This window comes from Sinohyriopsis cumingii, chromosome 7 (genome assembly GCF_028554795.1).
Source record: "Sinohyriopsis cumingii isolate HCF-2022 chromosome 7, ASM2855479v2, whole genome shotgun sequence".
Classification (NCBI taxonomy): Eukaryota; Metazoa; Mollusca; class Bivalvia; order Unionida; family Unionidae; genus Sinohyriopsis; species Sinohyriopsis cumingii.
The window spans coordinates 127,047,503-127,072,307 of record NC_142967.1 but is presented as its reverse complement, the minus strand read 5'-3'; the positions used below and the strand labels follow the sequence as shown (position 1 = coordinate 127,072,307).

General features: G+C 35.5%; 1 protein-coding gene across 5 annotated transcripts in view; it reads right to left on the bottom strand.

The window, feature by feature from the left end:
* LOC149796087 (roundabout homolog 2-like) overlaps positions 1 to 24,805 on the bottom strand; it is a 394,782-nt gene that overhangs the window by 211,716 nt on the left and 158,261 nt on the right. The gene's annotated exons all lie outside the window — the stretch shown is intronic.

Genomic DNA, 24,805 nt, shown 5'->3' with positions numbered 1-24,805 from the left:
ACATAAGACCAATCTATAATGGGTGCAGGTCACATAAGATATGTGCAGATTGTGTAACATCAATCCATAAAGCTTACAGGTAGGTGTAGATCACATAAGACCAATGCATAAACTTACAGATAGGTGCAGATCATATAAGACCAATCCATAAAGCTTACAGATAGGTGTAGATCACATAAAACCAATCCATAATGCTTACAGATAGGTGTAGATCACATAAGACCAATCCATAATGGGTGCAGATCACAAAAGATCAATCCATAATGCTTACAGATAGGTGTAGATCACATAAGACCAATCTATAATGGGTACAGATCACAAAAGATCAATCCATAATGCTTACAGATAGGTGTAGATCACATAAGACCAATCTATAATGGGTGCAGATCACAAAAGATGAATTTATAATAGTAGCAGATCACAAAAGATCAACTATAATGCTTATAAATAGGTGCAGATTGCATAAGACTAATCTATAATGCTTACAGTTGGGTGCAGACCACACATGACCAATTTGGTAAGGGTTAAAAAATTTTGTCTGTTCTTGCAAAGGTGTTTACTCATGGGCATGTTTCAATGCCTGCCATGGAGGTTTATTTCTCACAGCATTCTTGATCACCATTATGTTGAAGGGGCAGTTAAACCAACTAACCTTGATGTCTTATTTCCCACATTATAAAGGATCTTGAATATTTATTCACTTACAAACCAAGAATGTCTAACAAAAACAAGATCTACACAAAGTAAAATGGACTAATTGTCAAACACCAATTTGTATTTTTATGTCAGAACGTTTATTCAGCCATTTAAAAATAACTATATTTTATGTCATTTCAAAGCAATGAACAAATTTTAACACCTTTCCCATCATGACCCTGCACATGAAAGAGAAAATGCTTCCCCAATTTGTCACACCTGAATATACTAGACAATTATTATGTAAACCATGACCTTTGGTGGAAAATTGCCCCATATTCCTAAAAACGCATTATTAAATTTTTACTCTTCTATTCAATACTGACTTATTATTATTTCCTGCAATTTCCTCAATTTGCAATTTTTAGTCTGTTGAGATATTGGTAACTGAAGTCTATTGATATAAATTAGATAATGACTACATTTTCAGCATGGGATGATTGCGAGTAAGCAATTTAATGACCATTTAAAATTCCACTTTTTATGTACAATACTGTTTGAAAGAGACAGCACACATTGTTTCTTTTCAATGTATATTATGTACGTCTTTGAAGTGGCAGGAAAGAATTAAGTACCAGAAAAAAATTCACCAGCAAGAAAGAACATACTCTTTGCATGACATGCCATTATTTATTACATGGGACACAATACTGTGAAATTTAATGCAATGCAGTATCTGGCATGCTAATCTGTCAGTGATAACTGTAAGCTGATATGCTAGGTGACATCTTGTTTATGTGTGAACAGCATTCCAGGTATCTATCACAATTTTGTAGCCAGTGGAGAACCTACTTCAAACTTGGCCACTGGGCAACCTACATCAAACATGGCCACTGGGCAACCTACTTCAAACTTGGCCATTGGGCAACCACATCAAACATGGCCACTGGGCAACCTACATCAAACATGGCCATTGGGCAACCTACATCAAACATGGCCAATGGGCAACCAACATCAAACATGACCATTGGGCAACCTACATCAAACATGGTCACTGGGCAACCTACTTCAAAACTTGGCCATTGGGCCATGTGAGGGGGCAAATTTCTGTCGATCTACAAAAAGCACATTAGTTTGGGGCCAGAGAACTAATTAGATTTTTATGGGGCCAGGCACTTGTTAAATCACTATACTTCAGTGATTTCTAATGTCTGGTTGGGAGAGGTAGAGATTTTTAAAATAAGCATTTGTTTACTTAAGGAAACACTTGAAAGCACAAAAGGGGAAAATAGCTTTTCAGACGTATTCTCAGATGTACCTATGCACTGACGTATCCAAGTATCTGTGTATCTACATGAATACATATCCACCTACCCACGCAAAGTTTGAGGGCTGAAGGGAGGTGAAACAGTAGGAAGGTTGGAAAGAAAAAGGAAAAGGAAGGAAAAAAAAAGGAGAAAGTATAGAACAGCTACAGTGAAGTAAAAATAGATGTAATGTAATGGAAATCCACATTTAAATATTAAATATTATTTCCCAATATAATGTTTGACCACATTTTACATGACAGTTACTACAATTATTTCTTCTTACTTAATTGGTAAAGCAAAAGTTACATTAAAAAAATCTAATAACTGTACTCTACAAATGAGGCTGCCTCTCTGTCTCTCTCTCTCTCACACACACACACACATACACACACATACACACAAAACAGACTGTCATAAAGTCAAGGTGAAACAAAGTTGTAATTAAAATCTGCATAAAGCCAAATTTCTGAATGATTTGTGATAACCCAATTGCTTTAAATATACCAACAATTCAATTTGGGATAAGAAATAATCATGAGTTCTTAATCCTACTTTAAATTAGACAATTTCAGATTGCTCAATCAATATTTTCTGTACCTATCTTCCCCAAGAAATTTTCAAAAATGAAAACAATTGCCCATTTTCAATTTTCTGTCACATATTGTGACCACAAAAAAAACATTATTTTCACTTGGTTGACCTGGTTCATTATTGTTGATGTATCATTTCTGGAAGGAAGAGATGTAACAGTATTAAATCTTTATTTACTTTCAGCCCAACAACTAAGTTACTCCTCTGTACAAATGAATCTACTTGTACCCTACAATCAAGTTACTCTTCTGTACACATGAATCTACTTGTGCCCTCAAAACAAGTTACTCCTCTGTACCAATGAATCTACTTGTACCCTACAACCAAGTTATTCCTCTGTACAAATGAATCTACTTGTGCCCTACAACCAAGTTACTCCTCTGTACCAATGAATCTACTTGTGTCCTACAACCAAGTTATTCATCTGTACAAATGAATCCACTTGTGCCCTACAACCAAGTTATTCCTCTGTACCAATGAATCTACTTGTGTACTACTTTTATGCATATCTATATTTTTTTGCAACTTCTGGTACATGATTTTTATCTAGTTTTTGAAATTTGTATTCATGGCTGTAAATTATACAGATTATCTTTAGTAAGGTTTTGCCTACATGACCAGAGTCTGTTAAAAGCATAATATTTCATTGGATCTATAAACAGATGCTTACGTATGTGTCAACAGTTATTAATAATAATCTTAATAATAAGATTTAATGATGACTTATGGTTAATTTTTCATTGGTGGATGGGGTGTGAATGGTTCTAGAAGAATTCAGTAACTTCCCATTGGTTGGGATAGGTCACATGAATAGGCAAGTGCAAGATAAACTGAGTAGTAAGATGCATCACATGCTGTGAAATATAGTCATAATTATAGGTTACTGCATTTGTATGGGAAATACGAACAAGTTTTGGGATGGAATACTGCACGAACTTGTGAGTGCAGTATATCCTTCCGACAAAACAAGTTCATATTTTCCCATACAAATGCAGCAAGCTTTTTATTATATTCTCATTTTTTTATTCTACCTAAGGTTTAATTATATAAACAAAATACACTACAAGAAACAACGTAAATGAATGAATGCCGTATTCCAAACTAAATACACAGGCGCATATTTGTCATTACACAATGACATCATTATTAATGCGCACATAACTCCGCCCAGATAAATTTGAACTTAGGTGTGCGCTCGACATAACTTTCAAAAGAAAATGGCGTGTCTAGTTAAAATTGAAATTTGCAGTCATATTGTGAATAAATGCGCATTGCAACAACTTTTCCATTTGATCTGGAATGAATATATTTTGGTATTTTGTTTCGATTCGACAAAAGTTTGTGATTTTGGACTGGATTTATCTGTGCAAATTATACATGAAATACATCAGATTGAAGTGGTGCTGGAGAAGCGTGTTTACGTCTGCAAATGTGTTTCTGTTTCTGTCACTGAATGTTTGAAATCATAACGTGGGAAAAATATGAAGTCTTTCAATTGCAATTATCAAAAAGATGCTATGGAATTTAATGCTTATTTCATTTTGAGTGCAGTAAGAAGGATGCAATTGCACTTATCATAAAAATTACAGCAAAATTTCAAAATGTGTAATCCAGATTGAAAACCTATGACATGGCTCATGTAATTCGGATTTGCAGAATTAAGAAAAAACATTTTGAGGAAATTCAGGATGTAAAACTGTAAGTATATTTTATTTTTGCCATTCTTATCACCAGATAAAGAAGACAGTATATGCCTTGTCACTTGTATGTTATTTGTAAGGACCTAATCTTCCATCTTTTATATAATGTAGCTAGCCTAAATCCGTAATATTGTATCAATGCGGAATGTACCAAAACAGCTGGGGTTTTATTTGCAGTCCACAAAATATGTTTTAGTTCATTCAGAAACAAATTTAAACAACCACAACGTAAAGAGCCTCTTACATGAGTGTATATGATTTGTTTACAAATCAAAAGTGCTGGCATCTGCATCATTGTTTGTTTACAATAGAAAGTAGTTCCTTTACTCACGTGAATGCTGTATGTGTATTGTCGTGCGCATTCAATATCGGGGAATATTGAACGATTCTGACAATGTAAAGTTAACGGGAAAAAATGAGCATATAATAATAGAAGGTATATAAAGGAGAGAACTCAGCATTCAGATTAATTCATATTTTTGAGTCATCCTCTGGAACTATTGTTAATTACTCAAAAGTGTTCTGGACAACACAATCTTGAAAACATCATGATTCTCTAAGGACCAGTACATTTTTGGTTTTGAAATTTATATGGAACTTTTCATTCCTAGAACTTTATCGGGCTTATTTTGGATTCACTTCATAATACTGTAAGTTCTTCTCACATTTTCATTTATAACTTTGATAAAATTATTTGTTAAGTTTTACAAAACTTGTTGGTTTTGCTTCTTTCTGTTACTTAATTTGTAACAATAGAGTCATAACACTCAATCAAAGTTTCTCCTCTGTACAGATGAATCTACATGTGTACAAAGTTCTGGTGCCCAATGAGATAAAAACTGTTTTCCAAAACTGAAGAGGGTGTTATCTGCAAAGAGGATTACTGGAGCTCTGGATCCCACACTTAGATGAAGCAGTCATTACACCAAGTTTTCTAACTAAATCTCTGTTCAACAAAAAGATAAGGGCCTTTTGATTATCAAAATTGATTAGGAAGACCTCTTTACAAGGCTCTGCAAACAAACATATGCCCTCAACATTGTGACTTTACCAAAAGAAAACCCACCACTCCCCATTTTAAGAGAGAATTCTATTTGTCTTTCAAGTTTACTGCCCTATACTACTGGCTCTGGAACTAATGAAGTCAAGATGGAATGCCATTTGTACTGGTTTTTGTCTGCAAATAAATACATATAAATCTCACTGGATCAAACAAAAAAGCCAAAACACCAGCCAAACAACAACTTGTTTTCAATACCCAAAAGAATGGTATTGTTGAAACATCCCTCAAATTTATTATATGGAGCACTTTTATGTATCCCATGCAGTGTGCTACAATACGGGAATGGAATTTTACAGTTAACTAAGTGGCACTGTTTATGGCTCCCAAATTACTGGTTCTAATAAATAGTAATAAAAGACAGCCCAAGTTTTGAAAGTTAAGGAAATTTACCTAACTGTCACTCAATGAGAATTCTTTTCTTGAAATAGAAACATACCTGAAAATAGAAACTCAATTCGTAGTTCTGGAACAAATCCTGGTAACCATAGGCAGCAGGAAAGAGATTAAAGTAACTCATTTTGTACACCTCTGTTCTGAATGAGATTAAAGTAACTCATTTTGTACACCTCTGTTCTGAATGAGATTAAAATAACTCATTTTGTACACCTCTGTTCTGAATGAGATTAAGGTAACTCATTTTGTACACCTCTGTTCTGAATGAGATTAAGGTAGCTCATTTTGTACACCTCTGTTCTGAATGAGATTAAGGTAACTCATTTTGTACACCTCTGCTATTGAAGCTGATGCCATAACCACATGATATCATGAAGAAAACATTCAGAAAGAATTCATCCCTGAATTTGGTTTAATTTGCAAGCCTAAAACTTCTGCAAAATACTTAACTGCAGTAAAATTAAACTTCTCCATAACTCCAGTATTTTACCTTTACAAGTTGCATTCTTATGGATGACAGGGTGGAATTAGGAGTGATATTAATTATAGTTAAGGACCCTGAAGTCATTAATAAACTAATTTTCTTTGAGCAGCTCCTAGCCAAGCAGATGAATTAAACAGTACAAATTACTTTCTGCCACTTCCAAATATATTGCAGAAATTCAACAAGCTGGATTTTTTTTCCCAAACTTGTTTAATTAATGCATTTGTCAACTACACTTGACAATGCTAATAATTACCCGTTTTTTTCTTCCTGCCTTTCTTCAATTGAATTTTCCTAACAGAATATCCAAACTGATCTGAAATTTCTGCTAAAAAAGAACTATACTGTACACATGTACATCACCATTATATCAGGGTCTATACAGTACACATGAACATCACCATTAGATCAGGGTCTATACAATGCACATGAACATCACCATTGGATCAGGGTCTATACTGTACACATTTACATCACCATTAGATCAGGGTCTATACAGTACACATTTACATCACCATTAGATCAGGGTCTATACAGTACACATTTACATCACCATTAGATCAGGGTCTATACAGTACACATTTACATCACCATTGGATCAGGGTCTATACAGTAAACATGAACATCACTATTAGATGAGGGTCTATACAGTACACATGTACATCACCATTAGATCAGGGTCTATACAGTACACATGTACATCACCCTTAGATCAGGGTCTATACAGTACACATTTACATCACCATTAGATGAGGGGCTATACAGTACACATGTACATCACCATTGGATTAGGGTCTATACAGTACACATGTACATCACCATTAGATCAGGGTCTATACTGTACACACTTACATCACCATTAGATCAGGGTCTATACAGTACACATTTATATCACCATTGGATCAGGGTCTATACATTGTACATATGCATAACCATAGGATCAGGGTCTATACTGTACACATGTATAGAACTATTAGATCAGGGTCTATACATTGTACATATACATAACCATTAGATCAGGGTGTTTACAGTCTACATATACATAACCATTAGATCAGGGTGTTTACAGTCTACATATACATAACCATTAGATCAGGGTGTTTTAAAGTGTACATGTACATCACCATTATATCAGGGTGTTTACAGTGTACATATACATAACCATAAGATCAGGGTGTTTAAAGTGTACTTATACATAACCATTAGATCAGGGTGTTTAATGTGTACATATACATAACCAATAGATCAGGGTGTTTAATGTGTACATATACATAACCAATAGATCAGGGTGTTTACAGTGTACATATACATAACCATTAGATCAGGGTGTTTAAAGTGTACTTATACATAACCATTAGATCAGGGTGTTTAATGTGTACATATATATAAACAATAGATTAGGGTGTTTAAAGTGTACATATACATAACCATTAGATCAGGGTGTTTAAAGTGTACATATACATAACCATTAGATCTGGGTGTTTAAAGTGTACATATACATAACCATTAGATCTGGGTGTTTAAAGTGTACATATACATAACCATTAGATCAGGGTGTTTAAAGTGTACATATACATAACCATTAGATCTGGGTGTTTAAAGTGTACATATACATAACCATTAGATCTGGGTGTTTAAAGTGTACATATACATAACCATTAGATCAGAGTCTTTACAATACACAGGTGTACATATACAGGTGTTTACAATACACAGGTGTACAGATAAAGGTGTTTACAATACACAGGTGCTGCACTCAGTGTCTTTATTTTATATCACTTAATTTTTTGAATGATTAAAAATCTACCCAACAGAATATCAAATAGATCTGGTGAAGAAATAAACAATAGACTGTCCTTTAATTAGAGTCAGAGAAAACTTTATCTTTACTTCACTTATTTCTCGAACAGTTAACCCAGCATATCACAGCTTTGATGTCAAGACAACTGGGATACAAAATCCATTTTTCATGGCGAACACTAATTATTATTACATTCATCAAGTAAGATAACCAATTAACAAAGAAAAAACAGAATGTCATTATGTACATTCCTAAGACTCTAAAATAAACTCCAGTTTTTCTGGTAACTTGAGACCTTCCTGGCTTGAGGCTGGGTACCCCACCCTGCATCATATAAAGGCATATGTCAGGTCTTGTAGAGATAAGTGCTTTTTCCCCAATCCGTATAATATATGTACAGGGATCAATTTCTTTAGATGTAGTTATGATGCTCAACAAAACATACGAGGTTCTTTCATCTTTCTGTGCCTCTCTCTTTCTTTACAGGATTCGTGTGGAAGATTGAAGCTTTATCTCGGAGCACCTCTTGTTAACCCATCATGTCTATCTAATAGGCTATGTTATCTAGTTTGCTACATTTTTTGTCCGTCTCAGTCTGGCTAATCTTTGAAGATTTGCTTTTTTCTGGGAACTCACAATGTGTATATATACAACATAAAAGTGTGATAAAAATTTCTTCTAACCCACAAGGGTTAAACAAATCTGGGAGCTTTACTAACAAAATGTCATGGGAATTTACAAACAACTGCTTTGATTGAGTTAGTATCGAGTCAAGATGTGTAATGGCTTAGAGACAAACATATACTTTCCAGTAAGGTTGTGTCACTTAAAGTACTGTGTTGATAAAAAGATTAGGACTGACTTTTATGACATCGATTAAAAGGGATAAAATACTTTTCAGCCTTCAAGTTGTTATGAGAAAATAATTAAGTTTAGGTTTCAATTTCATATTTACCCATATTAAACATGGCTATAAAATAAAGCAAGTCACTTGACAATGACAAAAATATCTAAACCATTGTCACTGTACCATTGCTACTACTAGTACACTTGTACTCACTTTTTATGAAACATTGTTGCTGTAGGTTTACTTGTCATTGTGACCTATGCATTTTATTTTGTTTTCAAAAAATGTCACCATACAAGATATGTCTGCAAATTAGTTTAACAATCTGAATGATAGAATTAAATATCAAATGTAATCTGGGAACAGGCATATGGTCCAATGGTAATATGGTCCAATGGTCATTTGGTCCAATGGTCATATGGTCCAATGGTCATGTGGTCCAATGGTCATGTGGTCCAGCTAGGTATCCAGACATCCAAATTACAAGTGGTGCAAAGAAAAACATTCATATAAAAGAATTACTTTAATTGTCAAATGCAATACATGAATATGGTTCTTTAACTGGGCAGGTTGATTAAATATTCCATTTTCAAAACTTCAAAGATGTAGATCCAAACAGCTTATTAATTGTAAAACTTGCATATATCATTTCATCACTCCTTTATTCAATTGGTAACACTACTGCTCCACAGAACAATGGCACTGGTGACACTACTGCTCCACAGCACAATGGCAGTGGTGACACTACTGCCCCACAGAACAATGGCATTACAACACACTACTGCCCCACAGAACAATGGCACTGGTGACACTACTGCCCCACAGAACAATGGCATTGGTGACACTACTGCTCCACAGCACAATGGCAGTGGTGACACTACTGCCCCACAGAACAATGGCATTACAACCCACTACTGCCCCACAGAACAATGGCATTGGTGACACTACTGCCCCACAGAACAATGGCATTGGTGACACTACTGCCCCACAGAACAATGGCATTGGTGACACTACTGCCCCACAGCACAATGGCACTGGTGACACTACTGCCCCACAGAACAATGGCATTACAACAAACTACTGCCCCACAGAACAATGGCATTGGTGACACTACTGACCCACAGCACAATGGCATTGGTGACACTACTGCCCCACAGAACAATGGCATTGGTGACACTACTGCCCCACAGAACAATGGCATTGGTGACACTACTGCCCCACAGAACAATGGCATTGGTGACACTACTGCCCCACAGAACAATGACATTACAACACACTACTGCCCCACAGAACAATGGCATTGGTGACACTATTGCCCCACAGAACAATGGCATTGGTGACACTACTGCTCCACAGAACAATGGCATTACAACATCTTCAAGCATAATTATTCCCTCTATTACTCCTTTTCATCTCAACATGAGTGACCTAACTACTGAAAATACATAGCTAAAAACCATTATGTCTTCTCTGCAAATCATAACAATGAAGTTCAAACATCTAAATTGTATCATGCACCTGGCTTTAAACATTTTGGATACATTCTTATCAAAAAAGCAAAACCTGCCATAAAATTCACTTTTATGTAGCAATGATTCATGTTAATAAGCACTCTTTTCGGTGTCCTTTATACCAGTTTTTAAGTTGAAATAAACCTACATTAAGGAACCACCTGTCTTTAGAGGCTGCACTGGTCGCTTTCGAGAGATTACTGTTTCAGACAAGTTTGGCTGCAGGTGTATATCTTATGACCTGGTCAATCACTCCCCATACAAGCATGCCTACACTATGAAGTCCAAAAGTGACAGGTAGTTCAAATACCGAGAAGTCCAAAAGTGACAGGTGGTTCAAATACCAAGAAGTCCAAATGTGACAGGTGGTTCAAATTTCAGCATTCAGATCCACATCATTAGGAGAAAGAAAAAAAAGCATCTAATGCCATAAGCTTCTTACCAAGTCCAAGGAGTTCTGAGATCGCCAACAGTTGTTACAACCATGGACCAGCAATCTTAATGCTGAGATCACCAACAGTTGTTACAACCATGGGCCAGCAATCTTAATATTTTTTCAACACTTCACTTGCAATGACATCAGTTATCATAAACAAACTCTAGCAATGATTTCACTTATTATAAAATAAACCTTGCAATGACATCACTTATAATAAAACAAACCCTTGCAACAACATTAACTATTATAAAACAAACCCTTGTAATGATATCATTTGTTATAAAACAAACCCTTATAATGATATCATTTATTATAAAATAAACCCTTACAATGATATCACTTATAATAAAAACAAACCCTTGCAATAACATTTAACACATTAACCCCTGGAGGTTTTTGTCATTTTTGCCTGAAAATCAAGTAGGAAACACATTTTGAAAGCTATTTCTGAATAGATCCGAAAACACCAAATCCCTGGTGATCTTTCAATAACTTACTGCCTAGTTGTGTTAGAAACATTGTTTTTCATTGGCTATTTGACTCATGCATGAGCAGAAGGGTAAAAGTTGGAGTTCTTTTATTTTTTGCTAAACGGAGCCATTATTTTTGTATCAAGACCATTCTTTATTCCAAATGCCCATCTTATCCTACTTTTTGCAAAGGCTCATCTGTCTGTTTGCAGTTCATACTGGTCTGCCTTAGATCTGAGACCAAAATGTCTAAAATCTGGACACAAAATTGGATTCCAACCACGAGCAAATTTTGGGTAGAAAAATAACGGGTCCAAAAGGTGAGGTTTTTCCCTCTGTATTTTGTAGTACAACTAGAACTTCCAGATTATTTGGTATCGTTGTATAGCTACATCTACCTTTCTATAATACCCCCCACTATAGTGTATCATGCATGACCATGATGCTACAGAGCTCGGCAGTAGGCTACTACCTCCTGCCCCATTAAGTCATTGCAAACCCTTGCAACAGCATCGCTTATAATAAAAGAAACACATGCAATGACATCACATGTTATACAACAAACCCTTGCAATGACATCACTCATAAAATAGAGAGAACTACAGCTACATTTGAACCATGCAAAAATGACCTCCAAGTGTCTCCAATCAACACTTTGAATACAACTGTGTGTTATCCACTATGACTCATTGGACATATTGGTAACTGGTAAAACAGCCAAAGAGCTGTTGTCAAATAAAGGAAAGGATTACTGCATATTGATGAATTGGAACCAGAAACATAATCTTGAAAAACTACTCCATGGCACTACTTGAAGCTTTCATTGATGTGACACTTGACAGTTGATGATTTCATGCATCACACATGGCTTATTTAATTCCATATTAACTGATTCATCTCCCTTCATTCCATATTGAACTGATTCATCTCCTTTCTTAAAAGGAAATCCTTTGAAATTATCAATCTCTATTATCTGACAGATTAACTTCATAATTTTTTCTATATAAAAGAATGTAAATGACAAAAATGGATGCTTATAAAAGTTCAGACATGAAAATCAGGCTTATCTACCACATTTTTGGCACTGTCACTGCAGAGTTAAAATTTACAAATGTGATGAAAGCATCAGAAGACATCTGAATGGTTTGTTATGTTCACTGTATATCACTATATGTATATTGTTAAAAATATTTTCAAAAAATCAACAATTAAACTATAATATTCTTTAATTTAGTTGAGACAACTTCCTACCCAAGTAAAAAATATGATGCTGTGATCACTGGAACTATAATCTGAAAACAGATAGTGTGAAATTTATGTACATACTGTAATACTTGTGTACATATTGTAATACTTGTGTACATATTTTAACACTGTATATACTGTAATACTTGTGTACATATTGTAATACTTGTGTACACATTTTAACACTGTACATGCTGTAATACTTGTGTACATATTGCAATACTTGTGTACATACTGTAATACTTGTGTACATACTTAATACTTGTGTACATACTGTAATACTTGTGTACATATTGTAATACTTGTGTACATACTGTAATACTTGTGTACATATTGTAATACTTGTGTACATACTGTAATACTTGTGTACATATTGTAATACTTGTGTACATACTGTAATACTTGTGTACATATTGTAACACCTGTGTACATACTGTAATACTTGTGTACATACTGTAACACCTGTGTACAACACAGATCCAACAGCATAACACAAATTAGTAGGACCAGCATTGCCCCTGGTCTGCTAGTGCTTCAGGCAACAGGCAAATCAGGGTCTATATTGATTGTGATTGGTCCTGACCTTTACACAAGTACACATGGTAAATCATGCTTTATCAGGACCAAACATAAAATGCACTGGTTCCTGTTTTCATTTCATATTCAGGAATGTCAATGGGTTTCATCCGGGTAGTACAAGTAGCCTTGTAAACACAAGCCAACTTTCCATTCCAGTGTGGAGATAATGTACAATTGGTTTGGTTTGGTTTTGTGGAGTTTAATAACTTTTTTTAGTGCATGATAGTCTATATATGACAGCCAGTATATTCTGTTCGATGAATATTCCAGGAAAAATCCATTGAAAAACCACAGATCTACAGGAAGCTACTGACAGGCTTTCTTACATACACAGATCCACAGGAAGCTACTGACTGACAGGCCTTCTTACATACACAGATCCACAGGAAGCTACTGACTGACAGGCTTTCTTACATACACAGATCCACAGGAAGCTACTGACAGGCTTTCTTACATACACAGATCCACAGGAAGCTATTGACTGACAGGCTTTCTTACATACACAGACCCACAGGAAACTACTGACTAACAGGCTTTCTTACATACACAGATCCACAGGAAGCTACTGGCAGGATTTCTTACATACACAGATCCACAGGAAGCTACTGACAGGCTTTCTTACATAGATCCACAGGAAGCTACTGACAGGCTTTCTTACATACACAGATCCACAGGAAGCTACTGACCGACAGGCTTTCTTACATAGATCTTCAGGAAGCTACTGACAGGCTTTCTTACATACACAGATCCACAGGAAGCTACTGACTGACAGGCTTTCTTACATACACGGATCCACAGGAAGCTAATGACAGGCTTTCTTACATACACAGATCCACAGGAAGCTACTGACTGACAGGCTTTCTTACATAGATCTTCAGGAAGCTACTGACTGACAGGCTTTCTTACATAGATCTTCAGGAAGCTACTGACAGGCTTTCTTACATACACAGATCCACAGGAAGCTACTGACTGACAGGCTTTTTTACATACACAGATCCACAGGAAGCTACTGACAGGCTTTCTTACATACACAGATCCACAGGAAGCTACTGACAGGCTTTCTTACATACAGAGATTGGATAAGGACATACTCTATCCAACCCATGTGGACAAATTTGTTTTAACATGGTCTTTAAGGACAGCATCTTAAATCAGCTGGATGATTAAGACTGATATAATGGCTGCTCATCTGAATAATTAAGACTGATACACCAGTTGTTCAGCTGTATGATTAAGACTAACAGGCTGGTTGTTTGGCTGGATGATTAAGTCAGATAGGCTGGCTGTTCATGATTAAGATTGAAAGACATGTTGTTCAGCTGGATGATTAAGTCAGATAGGTTGGCTGTTCATGATTAAGACTGAAAGAATGGTTGTTCAGCTGGATGATTATGTCAGATAGGTTGGCTGTTCATGGTTGTTCAGCTGGATGATTAAGACTGAAAGAATGGTTGTTCAGCTGGATGACAAGTCAGACAGGCTGGCTGTTCAGTTGGATGATTAAGTCAGATGGGCTGGCTGTTCAGTTGGATGATTAAGTCAAATAGGCTGGCTCTTCAGTTGGATGATTAAGTCAGATGGGCTGGCTGTTCAGCTGGATGACAAATCAGATAGGCTGGCTGTTCAGCTGGATGATAAGTCAGATAGGCTGGCTGTTCGTGGCTGTTCAGTTGGATGATTAAGTCAGACAGGCTGGCTGTTCAGCTGGATGATAAGTCAGCTAGGCTGGCTGTTCATGGCTGTTCAGTTGAATGATTAAGTCAGATAGGCTGGCTGTTCATGGCTGTTCAGCTGAATGATTAAGTCAGATAGGCTGGCTGTTCAGCTGGATGATTAAGTCAGCTAGGCTGGCTGTTCAGATGATCAAGAGTGATAGGCTGATATTATTGATACTTAATTTGCTTTTTTTTAACTTTATTTTATCCTATGGGTTATGTGAAATTGCATCCTATGGGTTATGTGAAATTGTATTTTATAGCTGATATTGTCCACAACCAAGTTCATTTTCTACCTAAACCTGAATAATTGATTCTGGTTTTGTAAACATGTTTATCTCACTCTGAATCCAGGACATTGGAAATTCCCCATGAAATGCCGGGTGTAGTTGGTGTTTACCACATTTTATATTATAATTTTTGTAACAGATTTAATCTTGCAAACATTTGGAATCTTCTAGAATGAAACTTTCCATTTGGTAATAGTTTTTTTAAAAGAAAATAATAATTGTGACACATGTTGGGGTAAAGGAGTACAAAATCTTGTTTACTGGAAAAAAAACTTGTATTCCTTTGATAACATGGTTGTAATCTGATTTTGATTTGGATGAAACTATTTATTATTCTCTGGAAATACCAAGTACTTTATAATTTTTGTGAAAAGGGACAGTAACTGGGAATTAAGGTGAATTCAAACAAGTAAACCTTGGATTACATTATTTACAACTTTATACATTAGGACTTGTCTTAGTAATTCAAGGATTTTTTGGGATTTAATTCACAATATTGTAAGTTTTTTTTACATTTACACTTTATATTCAAGGGAAATAAATTATCTGTTGAATTTTACAAAACCTGTTGACTTCTTGCTCTTTTCTATTACTGATTTTAAGACTACTGAGTTCAATACTGGCCATAGTTAACAAATGAAATAACGATTAAAGTATATACCTTTGGTAATTAACAATGATGATGTAATTATAAATAATCAACCAAAGCTTTATGTCTGGTAATGTTCAAGTAATATTTCATTTTCATAACATGAGACTGATGTAAAGTCCAATACCAAAAATAATTAGCAAATGATTCAATTTTATTTAATAAAAAGCTCTTTCATCTTAGAAAGATTTTCTGATGGTCCCAGTCCACTGATCACTGTGAAACCCAGCTCTTGTACTATAATTACAATAAATGCTGCCACACCGTTGTGACAATTGTATTAAAATTACAACAAATGCCACAATGTTGCAACTCCAATTAGAACTAAAATGATTTTATTGCAGCTGCAGCTGATGAATCACAGAATCACAATAGCCACTTCAACTTGTTCCCATAAATATCACCACTTGATGGGAGTAACATTTAGTTCATGGCAAGAATTTCGAACACAAAATTAAGACTGTTAAGTTATAAGAATGTAAAATTGTATATCTCACATACTGTGAAGCTGTTTATTAGTGGGGTATTAATATTCATTGTTTTGCATACATTTTTTTTCCATCAGCACATAAATTCATTCAATGGGGAAGATATGTAATTGATTTTTGTAGCAATCACTAAATTTACAAATATCGGTAAATAATAGTAATTTTACAGTAGCAACTGTCTAAATGTCAAAAATGTCACTTTGTGCTCTTTGAGTAAGACAAGATCACATCCTCTGATGTCATTAGACAGTCTTTCAAACAGGCCAACTTGAGAGTGTGCAATTTACCAATGTATAGGACTCAGGTACCAATGTATAGGACTCAGGGTACTTAAATATATGGAAATAGGGAACCTGTCAAGAAATGGGTGAAGATTAAACTGAGTATATAAGGGTGAGGCTCACCAGAATTGGTTGATAATGACAGAATACATATGGTTTTGGATGGCCAGGACTGATCAATAATGATAAAGTATACATGGGCTTGGCTGGCCAGGACTGGTCAATAATGATAGACTATGTATGGGCTTGGCTGGCCAGGACTGGTCAATAATGATAGACTATGTATGGGTTTGGCTGGCCAGGACTGGTCAATAATGATAGACTATGTATGGGTTTGGCTGGCCAGGACTGGTCAATAATGATAGACTATGTATGGGTTTGGCTGGCCAGGACTGGGCAATAATGATAGACTATGTATGGGTTTGGCTGGCCAGGACTGGCAGTGGGTCAATAGATTGCCAAATCATGCAGTAAAGCCCTGTTTAGGGAGTCCACTTGTCATTTAAGAACAAATGTCAAATTTTGTCATACAATGAAAAAAGAATTAGATCACTGTGACCGACTGATTCCTGCTGAAATCAGCATAAAGTTGCTGTATGTTGTTGTAGGGTTTAATGCCATTTTTCAGCACCAGATAGGCTATACATGGCAGCCAGTATCACTGGTGGAGGAAGAACCCTGGAAAACCCCAAGAAGAACCACCAACCCACAAGAAGCTGCTGGCAAGCGTTCTCATGTACCCATGTTAGCCGAGCCTGCAACTCAAACCCATTTAGAGAGATGTGAGATGGCAGTGATCCAGAACGGTGAGTGATTTAGACCACTCAGCCACTCTAGGCCCCGAAATCAGAGTAATAGATTTTTTTTTATCATCCAGTGACTTTTCATACATTTAGGCTCAAAAAGTCATCTATCCAGTTTCGATGGTCTTTTAAACTGGTTCCAGAATATGCTTTTGTGTAATTTTTATAAGCAATATCCAGCTATCAATTGTCAGACTAAAAAAGAGATTAACTATTTGTGGAAGTGAAAGAGTTGTATTTCTGAAATACATGATCACTGTAATTATAAGTGAATTGAAGGCTCAATCTAAGACAACCAGCTCAAAATGTTTAGCTTTTAATACTATTTTATGAGCCCCCCCATGCCTCCAGAACCATGTTTCTAATAGCAAGTGGTACCCTAACAGCTCTCATTGTTGCCTGGTTCTTCATTCTTCCTGACTTAGACCAAAACCTTTCCTTATGTCTGGAGAGTGTAGATAAGACCAAAATAACATCCAACTATCTACACCTTCTTAATGAAAATGCTCTGCAACACCTCAGTAAAATAAACAGTTCCTGGCTCAATTTTCTGGACCATAGCTAAATGCTGTACTGTTGTTGATTTCAATGGCACTTTAAACACATACTGTCATGCCAAGGATATGGGAACTAAGTGCCTTTACCAAGGACACAATGAGACAGCCAACCCAGGTTGGACTGGGTGGGTATCTAACCTGTATTCCTTGGATTACAAGTCGTTAGGAGTCCAATGCTTTAATAATCAAGCTACCACTGCACCCTTATGTCTGAACCATGTTATGTATCATGTGTGCATGTCTTCAACACCATTATACATGGCTGAGATCTTTAATTGTCAATTTCTTAATAAAGATATGAATCAAGAATTCTGCCAATAACAATGTCTCACCTTATTCAACGTTAAAAGAAGCTTTACCACAGGCAAGTACAAAACCTTGCACACCAAATCCAAGAAGTAACCAATTTTCTACAGTGCTGTACCACACACATCATGGAGAATGAAATGCAGGTGCTCTGACATTGATTCCTTCTGGTAAAGGGGTAAACCCATTAATGACAATGTTTGTCCTTATTACAACTTTTTTTCTAAGCTTAATTTATAAATAGATTTTCTTCAAAATTCACTGCCTATGATACAATTCAAAAAAGGCAAAACAATACATTATACATTAGGATACATTTTGTATCATAAAGTGAGGAATATCAATGGACAAGTTGTTTCTTCACTGCACTTGTACCAAGGGACAAACAAGTTTTAAGAACTACTGTCTCACCCTGATTATGGAGTGGTGTCTATCTGGACAAGTTTGATGACTGATCTGAAAGCTGGATTAAATGCATTGTACTTACTGTAAACATGGTTTAAGACTGGATTAAATGAACTGTACTTACTGTAAACATGGTTTAAGACTGGATTAAATGCACTGTACTTACTGTAAACATGGTTTAAGACTGGATTAAATGAACTGTACTTACCGTAAACATGGTTTAAGACTGGATTAAATGCACTGTACTTATTGTAAACATGGTTTAAGACTGGATTAAATGCACTGTACTTACTGTAAACATGGTTTAAGACTGGATTAAATGCATTGTACTTATGGTACACATGGTTTAAGACTGGATTAAATCCATTGTAGTTACTGTAAACATGGTTTAAGACTGAAAAGAAATGGTGCAAAAAGTAAACAATAATGTAAAATATTTAGTATTTTTAGCATACCTTATATAACAAAAATCTATCAATAAGAAAATGAAGAAAAATTAGCTAAACAGGAAAAGGAACAGGTTATTTAGTGTCTTATTTCAAAAGCAAAGATCTTTTGGTGCAATACATAGCAGAGAAAAACAGAAAAATCCCATAGAAAAACACTAATTTCTAAAGTACAAGATTCTGTCACTGGTTAAGCTAGCTTCCATGGTAATTTAAAGTGAATAATTGGGGTAACTGGAGTACTGGATTTACAAGCACCTGTCTGAGGCTGAGATATGGGAAATACACATCATGATAGGCAGGCCTATTGCTGTTATTCTGACTTCCTGATAAAAAGCAATTACCATGTTACACAGTTCTGACAGTTTATATACAATCTGAATGGCATCAACAAGTGGTCCAATGCTTTAAGTCTGCTCTCATATGTACCAAAGAAATCCTTTAAAAAAATACATTTTTGATGCTACCATCAATATATTATATGGATGATGTCAATCCACAAGTGACACATATAAATAACATGTCTTCTGTGGGACCATGGGGGTGATAAACAAAAAGCGTGCTCCAAAAGGTTTCAGTGCATGACTTTCACCCTTAATTCTGGCCCTTCTCATCCTAAAGGTATGCAATTATCCAGAGTCCTGGTCCCTGACTCCCTACATGTATGCAATTATCCAGAGTTCTTGTCCCTCACTCCCTACAGGTATGCAATTATCCAAAGTTATGGTCCCTCACTCCCTACACGTATGCAAATATCCAGAGTTCTGGTCCCTCACTCTCTACAGGTATGCAAATATCCAGAGTTCTGGTCCCTCACTCCCTATAGGACTCAGGGTACTTAAATATATGGAAATAGGGAACCTGCCAAGAAATGGGTGAAGATTAAACAGAGTATATAAGGGTGAGGCTCACCAGAATTGGTTGATAATGACAGAATACATATGGTTTTGGATGGCCAGGACTGATCGTTAATGATAGAGTATATATGGGCTTGGATGGCCAGGACAGGTCAATAATGATAAGAATATGTATGGGTTTGGCTGGCCAGGATTGGTTGATAATGACAGAGTACGTATGGGTTAGACTAGTCTGATAAATCAATCCTCCAAATCTGTATTGATACTGATGGACGATATGTGGGTCTTATTTAATGAACAGGTTTTAATAAATTGGCAATATCAGCCCCTTAATCACCAGTCAATATCATCATAGGTGTGGGACTGATTTATCAACCATGGATTTGGTTGGCCAATATAGTTTGGCTGCCAGGACCAGTCGATAATGAAGTTAAGTAAAGAATCTTTGGAGACTTTATCCCAGTTGTAACTGAAACAAATAGTGACAATGATTGACAACTGATGGAATTTCAACCCTTTTAGACTTGAGTGTAAAAACCTCATTCCTAAAATCAGCACCCAATTCTTTGGTGTGGAATTGAAAACAAGTTTCAAATACATGTAAATCAAGAAAATGCTGCTGGATAGGGTTCTCTCTATGCAACAACTTGCATCAAGGATGGATCTGTACTGAGAAATGTGGGTTTGATCATGAGCATCCAGAAATTTTAAATTATTGAATTTTTAATATTGTGGTGTTTCCATTGGTCTACTAAGGGAGCTGAATTAGTACCACAAGTCCTACAGGCATGAAACAGACCAAATAAGGAAACCAAACAATGCCATGGTCGCACTATTTAAAAAAATCTATAAAATAAAATAAAAATATGTACTGGATGAAACTGGCAACTCATCAATTGAACATATAAAGTGTCCCCTCCCCCATCAAATATCTTTCTATCCATCAGAATATCAGCTTCTACAAAATTTTCAAATATACTTCACAAACACTTTTAGGTATACAGCAATATTCAATAGACAAATTCTGCAAAAATATATTGTTGTGAATTGGTAAATTTTATACTGATGTGAAAATTGCACACATCAGATGCTACAAGGTGTCAGACTTTTCATTGTTTGAAGATTCTCAGTCTCAGACAAACAATTGGTGAACAGAAGATTGACTTCCATGACAAACCATGAAAGTTATAAAAAAAATAAACAAGAGCCCCTTACAGGGACTGATGCTCTACTGACTGAAAAGAATTTCCAGGAATTCAAGATAAGACTATTTCTGGGATAATAATATTTTCAAACTGACTGCTGTAGTGGGCATAATGGCTGTCAACTTGGCACCATTTGCATTTAGGACCAACAGGGCATAATACGAAGCCTTCAGATAGAAACTCCATATTGATATGACTTTCTATTTGGAGAAGCAATGAAACAAGATTTTCAAGATGGATGCCATGATCAGCATATTCAATACTGGGTCGGCCCCTAGCACCATCTAGACATCACAAGAAAGCTTTTGGTGAAAGGAAGATGTCAATATGTCAACCATCTTGGAAAAGTAGTGATGACATGATTTTCAAGATGGCCATTGAAGCGGGAATAGCACCATTATGAACCAACTAGACACAGATGTTGTTTAGTAAAAATCTTCAATGATATGACCATCCAAATGGAGTAATGATATTTTTAAGATGGCAACTACTGTGTCCGTACTGGACATTGGATTAATACTGGACCAACAATACAGCATCTGGAGTATTCTGGTAACAGCTCCATGGCAATATTCCATTTCAGTGATAACAAGATTATAAAGACAGCTACTGTGGTGGCCATGCTGAACATCAGATAAGAACCAAATTCAGTCAGAAGCCAGAAGACATCTGAATGGTCAGTTTTGTAATGCTTTATAGATGGCCATCAAGCTGATTTGACAGAAATCCATCAGGATCACAGTTTGGACATAATTGGTTCACAGCTGATGATGTGTCATTATCACTCTAAAGAAAATACAACAACATATGGCCAGGCAAATATTTTATAGGCTTTCTTAATGCTACACAATGTGAGAACAATATCTCCATGGTATATTTGAATCCAGTTCCTTATTTCATTATAATGGTAAATCTCAGTTCAGTTCCTTATTCCGTTATAATGGTAAATCTCAATTCAGTTCCTTATTTCATTATAATGGTAAATCTCAGTTCAGTTCCTTATTCCATTATAATGGTAAATCTCAATTCAGTTCCTTATTTCATTATAATGTAAATCTCAGTTCAGTTCCTTATTTCATTATAATGGTAAATCTCAGTTCAGTTCCTTATTCCGTTATAATGGTAAATCTCAGTTCAGTTCCTTACTTCATTATAATGGTAAATCTCAGTTCAGTTCCTTATTCCATTATAATGGTAAATCTCAGTTCAGTTCCTTATTTTGTTATAATGGTAAACCTCAGTTCAGTTCCTTATTCCGTTATAATGGTAAATCTCAATTCAATTCCTTATTCCACTGTAATGGTAAATCTCAATTAAATTCCTTATTCCACTGTAATGGTAAATCTCAATTCAGTTCCTTATTCCACTGCAATGGTAAATCTCAATTCAATTCCTTATTCCACTGTAATGGTAAATCTCAATTCAATTCCTTATTCCACTGTAATGGTAAATCTCAATTCAATTCCTTATTCCACTGTAATGGTAAATCTCAATTCAATTCCTTATTCCACTGTAATGGTAAAAATCAATTCAGTTCCTTATTCCACTGTAATGGTAAAAATCAATTCAGTTCCTTATTCATTATAATCATGTTTTATACAAATAGTGCACATGTATACAATTTCATTTTTTCCTTCCTTATATATATATATATATATATATATATATATATATATATATATATATATATATATATATATATATATATATATATATATATATATATTCTATATAATAATCTATATAAAATACAAATCATATGGCGAGTAACAAGTCTTTCAAGCAAGGGATCACGTGTGTCAGGGATTGATTAAGATAAATGCAATAAACGGACAACGAACATTGCGAAACTAGTTTCTAACTAGCCTGAGCGTTTTCGACTCCAGTGAGTCTTTTTCAAAGGCAAATACAAAACATAAACAAGACAAACACAACTGTTTTTCTGTTTTATTTGTATGTCTTGCATTTACCATTGAAAAAGATTCATTAGTTTTGCACTGTTCATTGTCAGTTTATTGCATATATATATATATATATATATATATATATATATATATATATATATATATATATATATATATATATATATCACTTTAGTGACCACTGCAAAAGGTGATCATGCTCCATTTTCTGGACGTAATTAACCTCTGGCATAACAGTCAAGACTCATGAGGCTGTAGGGATTCTTAAGTCTTTAAATGATTCAGTCTGGTAGATTAGGAAGTCTCTGAAATGCACCAGCAACAGCAGTAAAAGTTTATGAGGATTCCAATGAAAGAAAGATTAGATTTTTGAGGTGAATCATCAGGTGTACCTCCAATCAGAATCAATGTACTGAGCTACTCAATAGCCTTCACTTACTTACTGGTCACAGATAGGAAGAAACCGCATTTCTTACCACTAGTGGGAGAGACTACAGACACTGGCAAACAAACGTTATGAAATGACCTTTTGCCAGCCATGTTTTCCTTCTTTATTTTGTTGTACAGTAGATATTTGTGATTACCAAACTAATTTAGATTAAAGACTTAATTTCAGTTGCTACTGAAGATCATACAATGGGTGTCTGGGGTAACTGACAAAGCAAATATCAGCATTCCATATATCTTACATTTTTTCTTTTTAATACACATTTCAAAATTAATGAATCTCTATGAACAGCAAGAATAAAAATTTACTCTTTAAAATTCCCCATGATTTAGTAACGGGATAATGTGATCTGTCTGTCTTGTCCATGACAGATTTACGAAAGTATAAAAATTATCTGTGTGTTCTGTCCATGATAGATTTACAAAAGTATAATGTGATCTGTGTGTTCTGTCCATGACAGATTTACGAAAGTATAATGTGATCTGTGTGTTCTGTCCATGACAGATTCTCCTCTTAAATCAATAGGCGGATTAACCAAAACTTTATCTCTTGGAGTCCCAGCTGTATCCATGTGTGGGAGGGACATGGTTGGGCCCCCCACGTCCCATGGCCGTTATTAGAGGAACAAAGGTCAAATACAAGATTTCAATTACAGTGACATATGTGAATTATTTTTTTAACCAAACTTTGAACATGTATTTGTACACACAATAGATGCATCTTGTTACAAAATTTGGGGTTACAATACCTGGGTCACAGCTGGGGGGTGGGGCATGTATAATTCTCCCTCATTTCAACACTTATTCTTTTATACTGATGTGATTTTAGCCATGAAGTCCTTAGCAACAGTGTTATACCCCAAATCACATTATAATGAAACATGTTACAACTGGGGAGAATGGTAATAACAACAGTCCCTTTAAGACAATGACACGCTACTGTCTGAAAATAATGTCCATGAATTCAAGATAAAAACATTTCTTCTTGTCCACTGCTGATTTACCGGCTCCGATATTCTCAAGTGACAAGATTTTCAAAACAGCCTATAAAGCAACCATAATGACTGTAAGATTGGCAACATTTTCACTGTCATGATTTTCAAGTCTGGATGTGTAGTGTTAACAAGATTTTCAAGATGGCTGCTGTGGCATTTATGCTAGATGTCAGATCAGCACTTTTTTTCTTTTGGATCAACTAGATATTATACAAAGTTTTTCAATGAATGAATGTCCCATATTCCAAAAATAGCCAGTCATTCATTCACTGGCCGTATTGGATGTCTGAGCTTATGACCAACCAGACCTTGTGATACAAGGCAACGACCAACTAGACCTTGCGATACATGGCAATGACCAACCAGACCT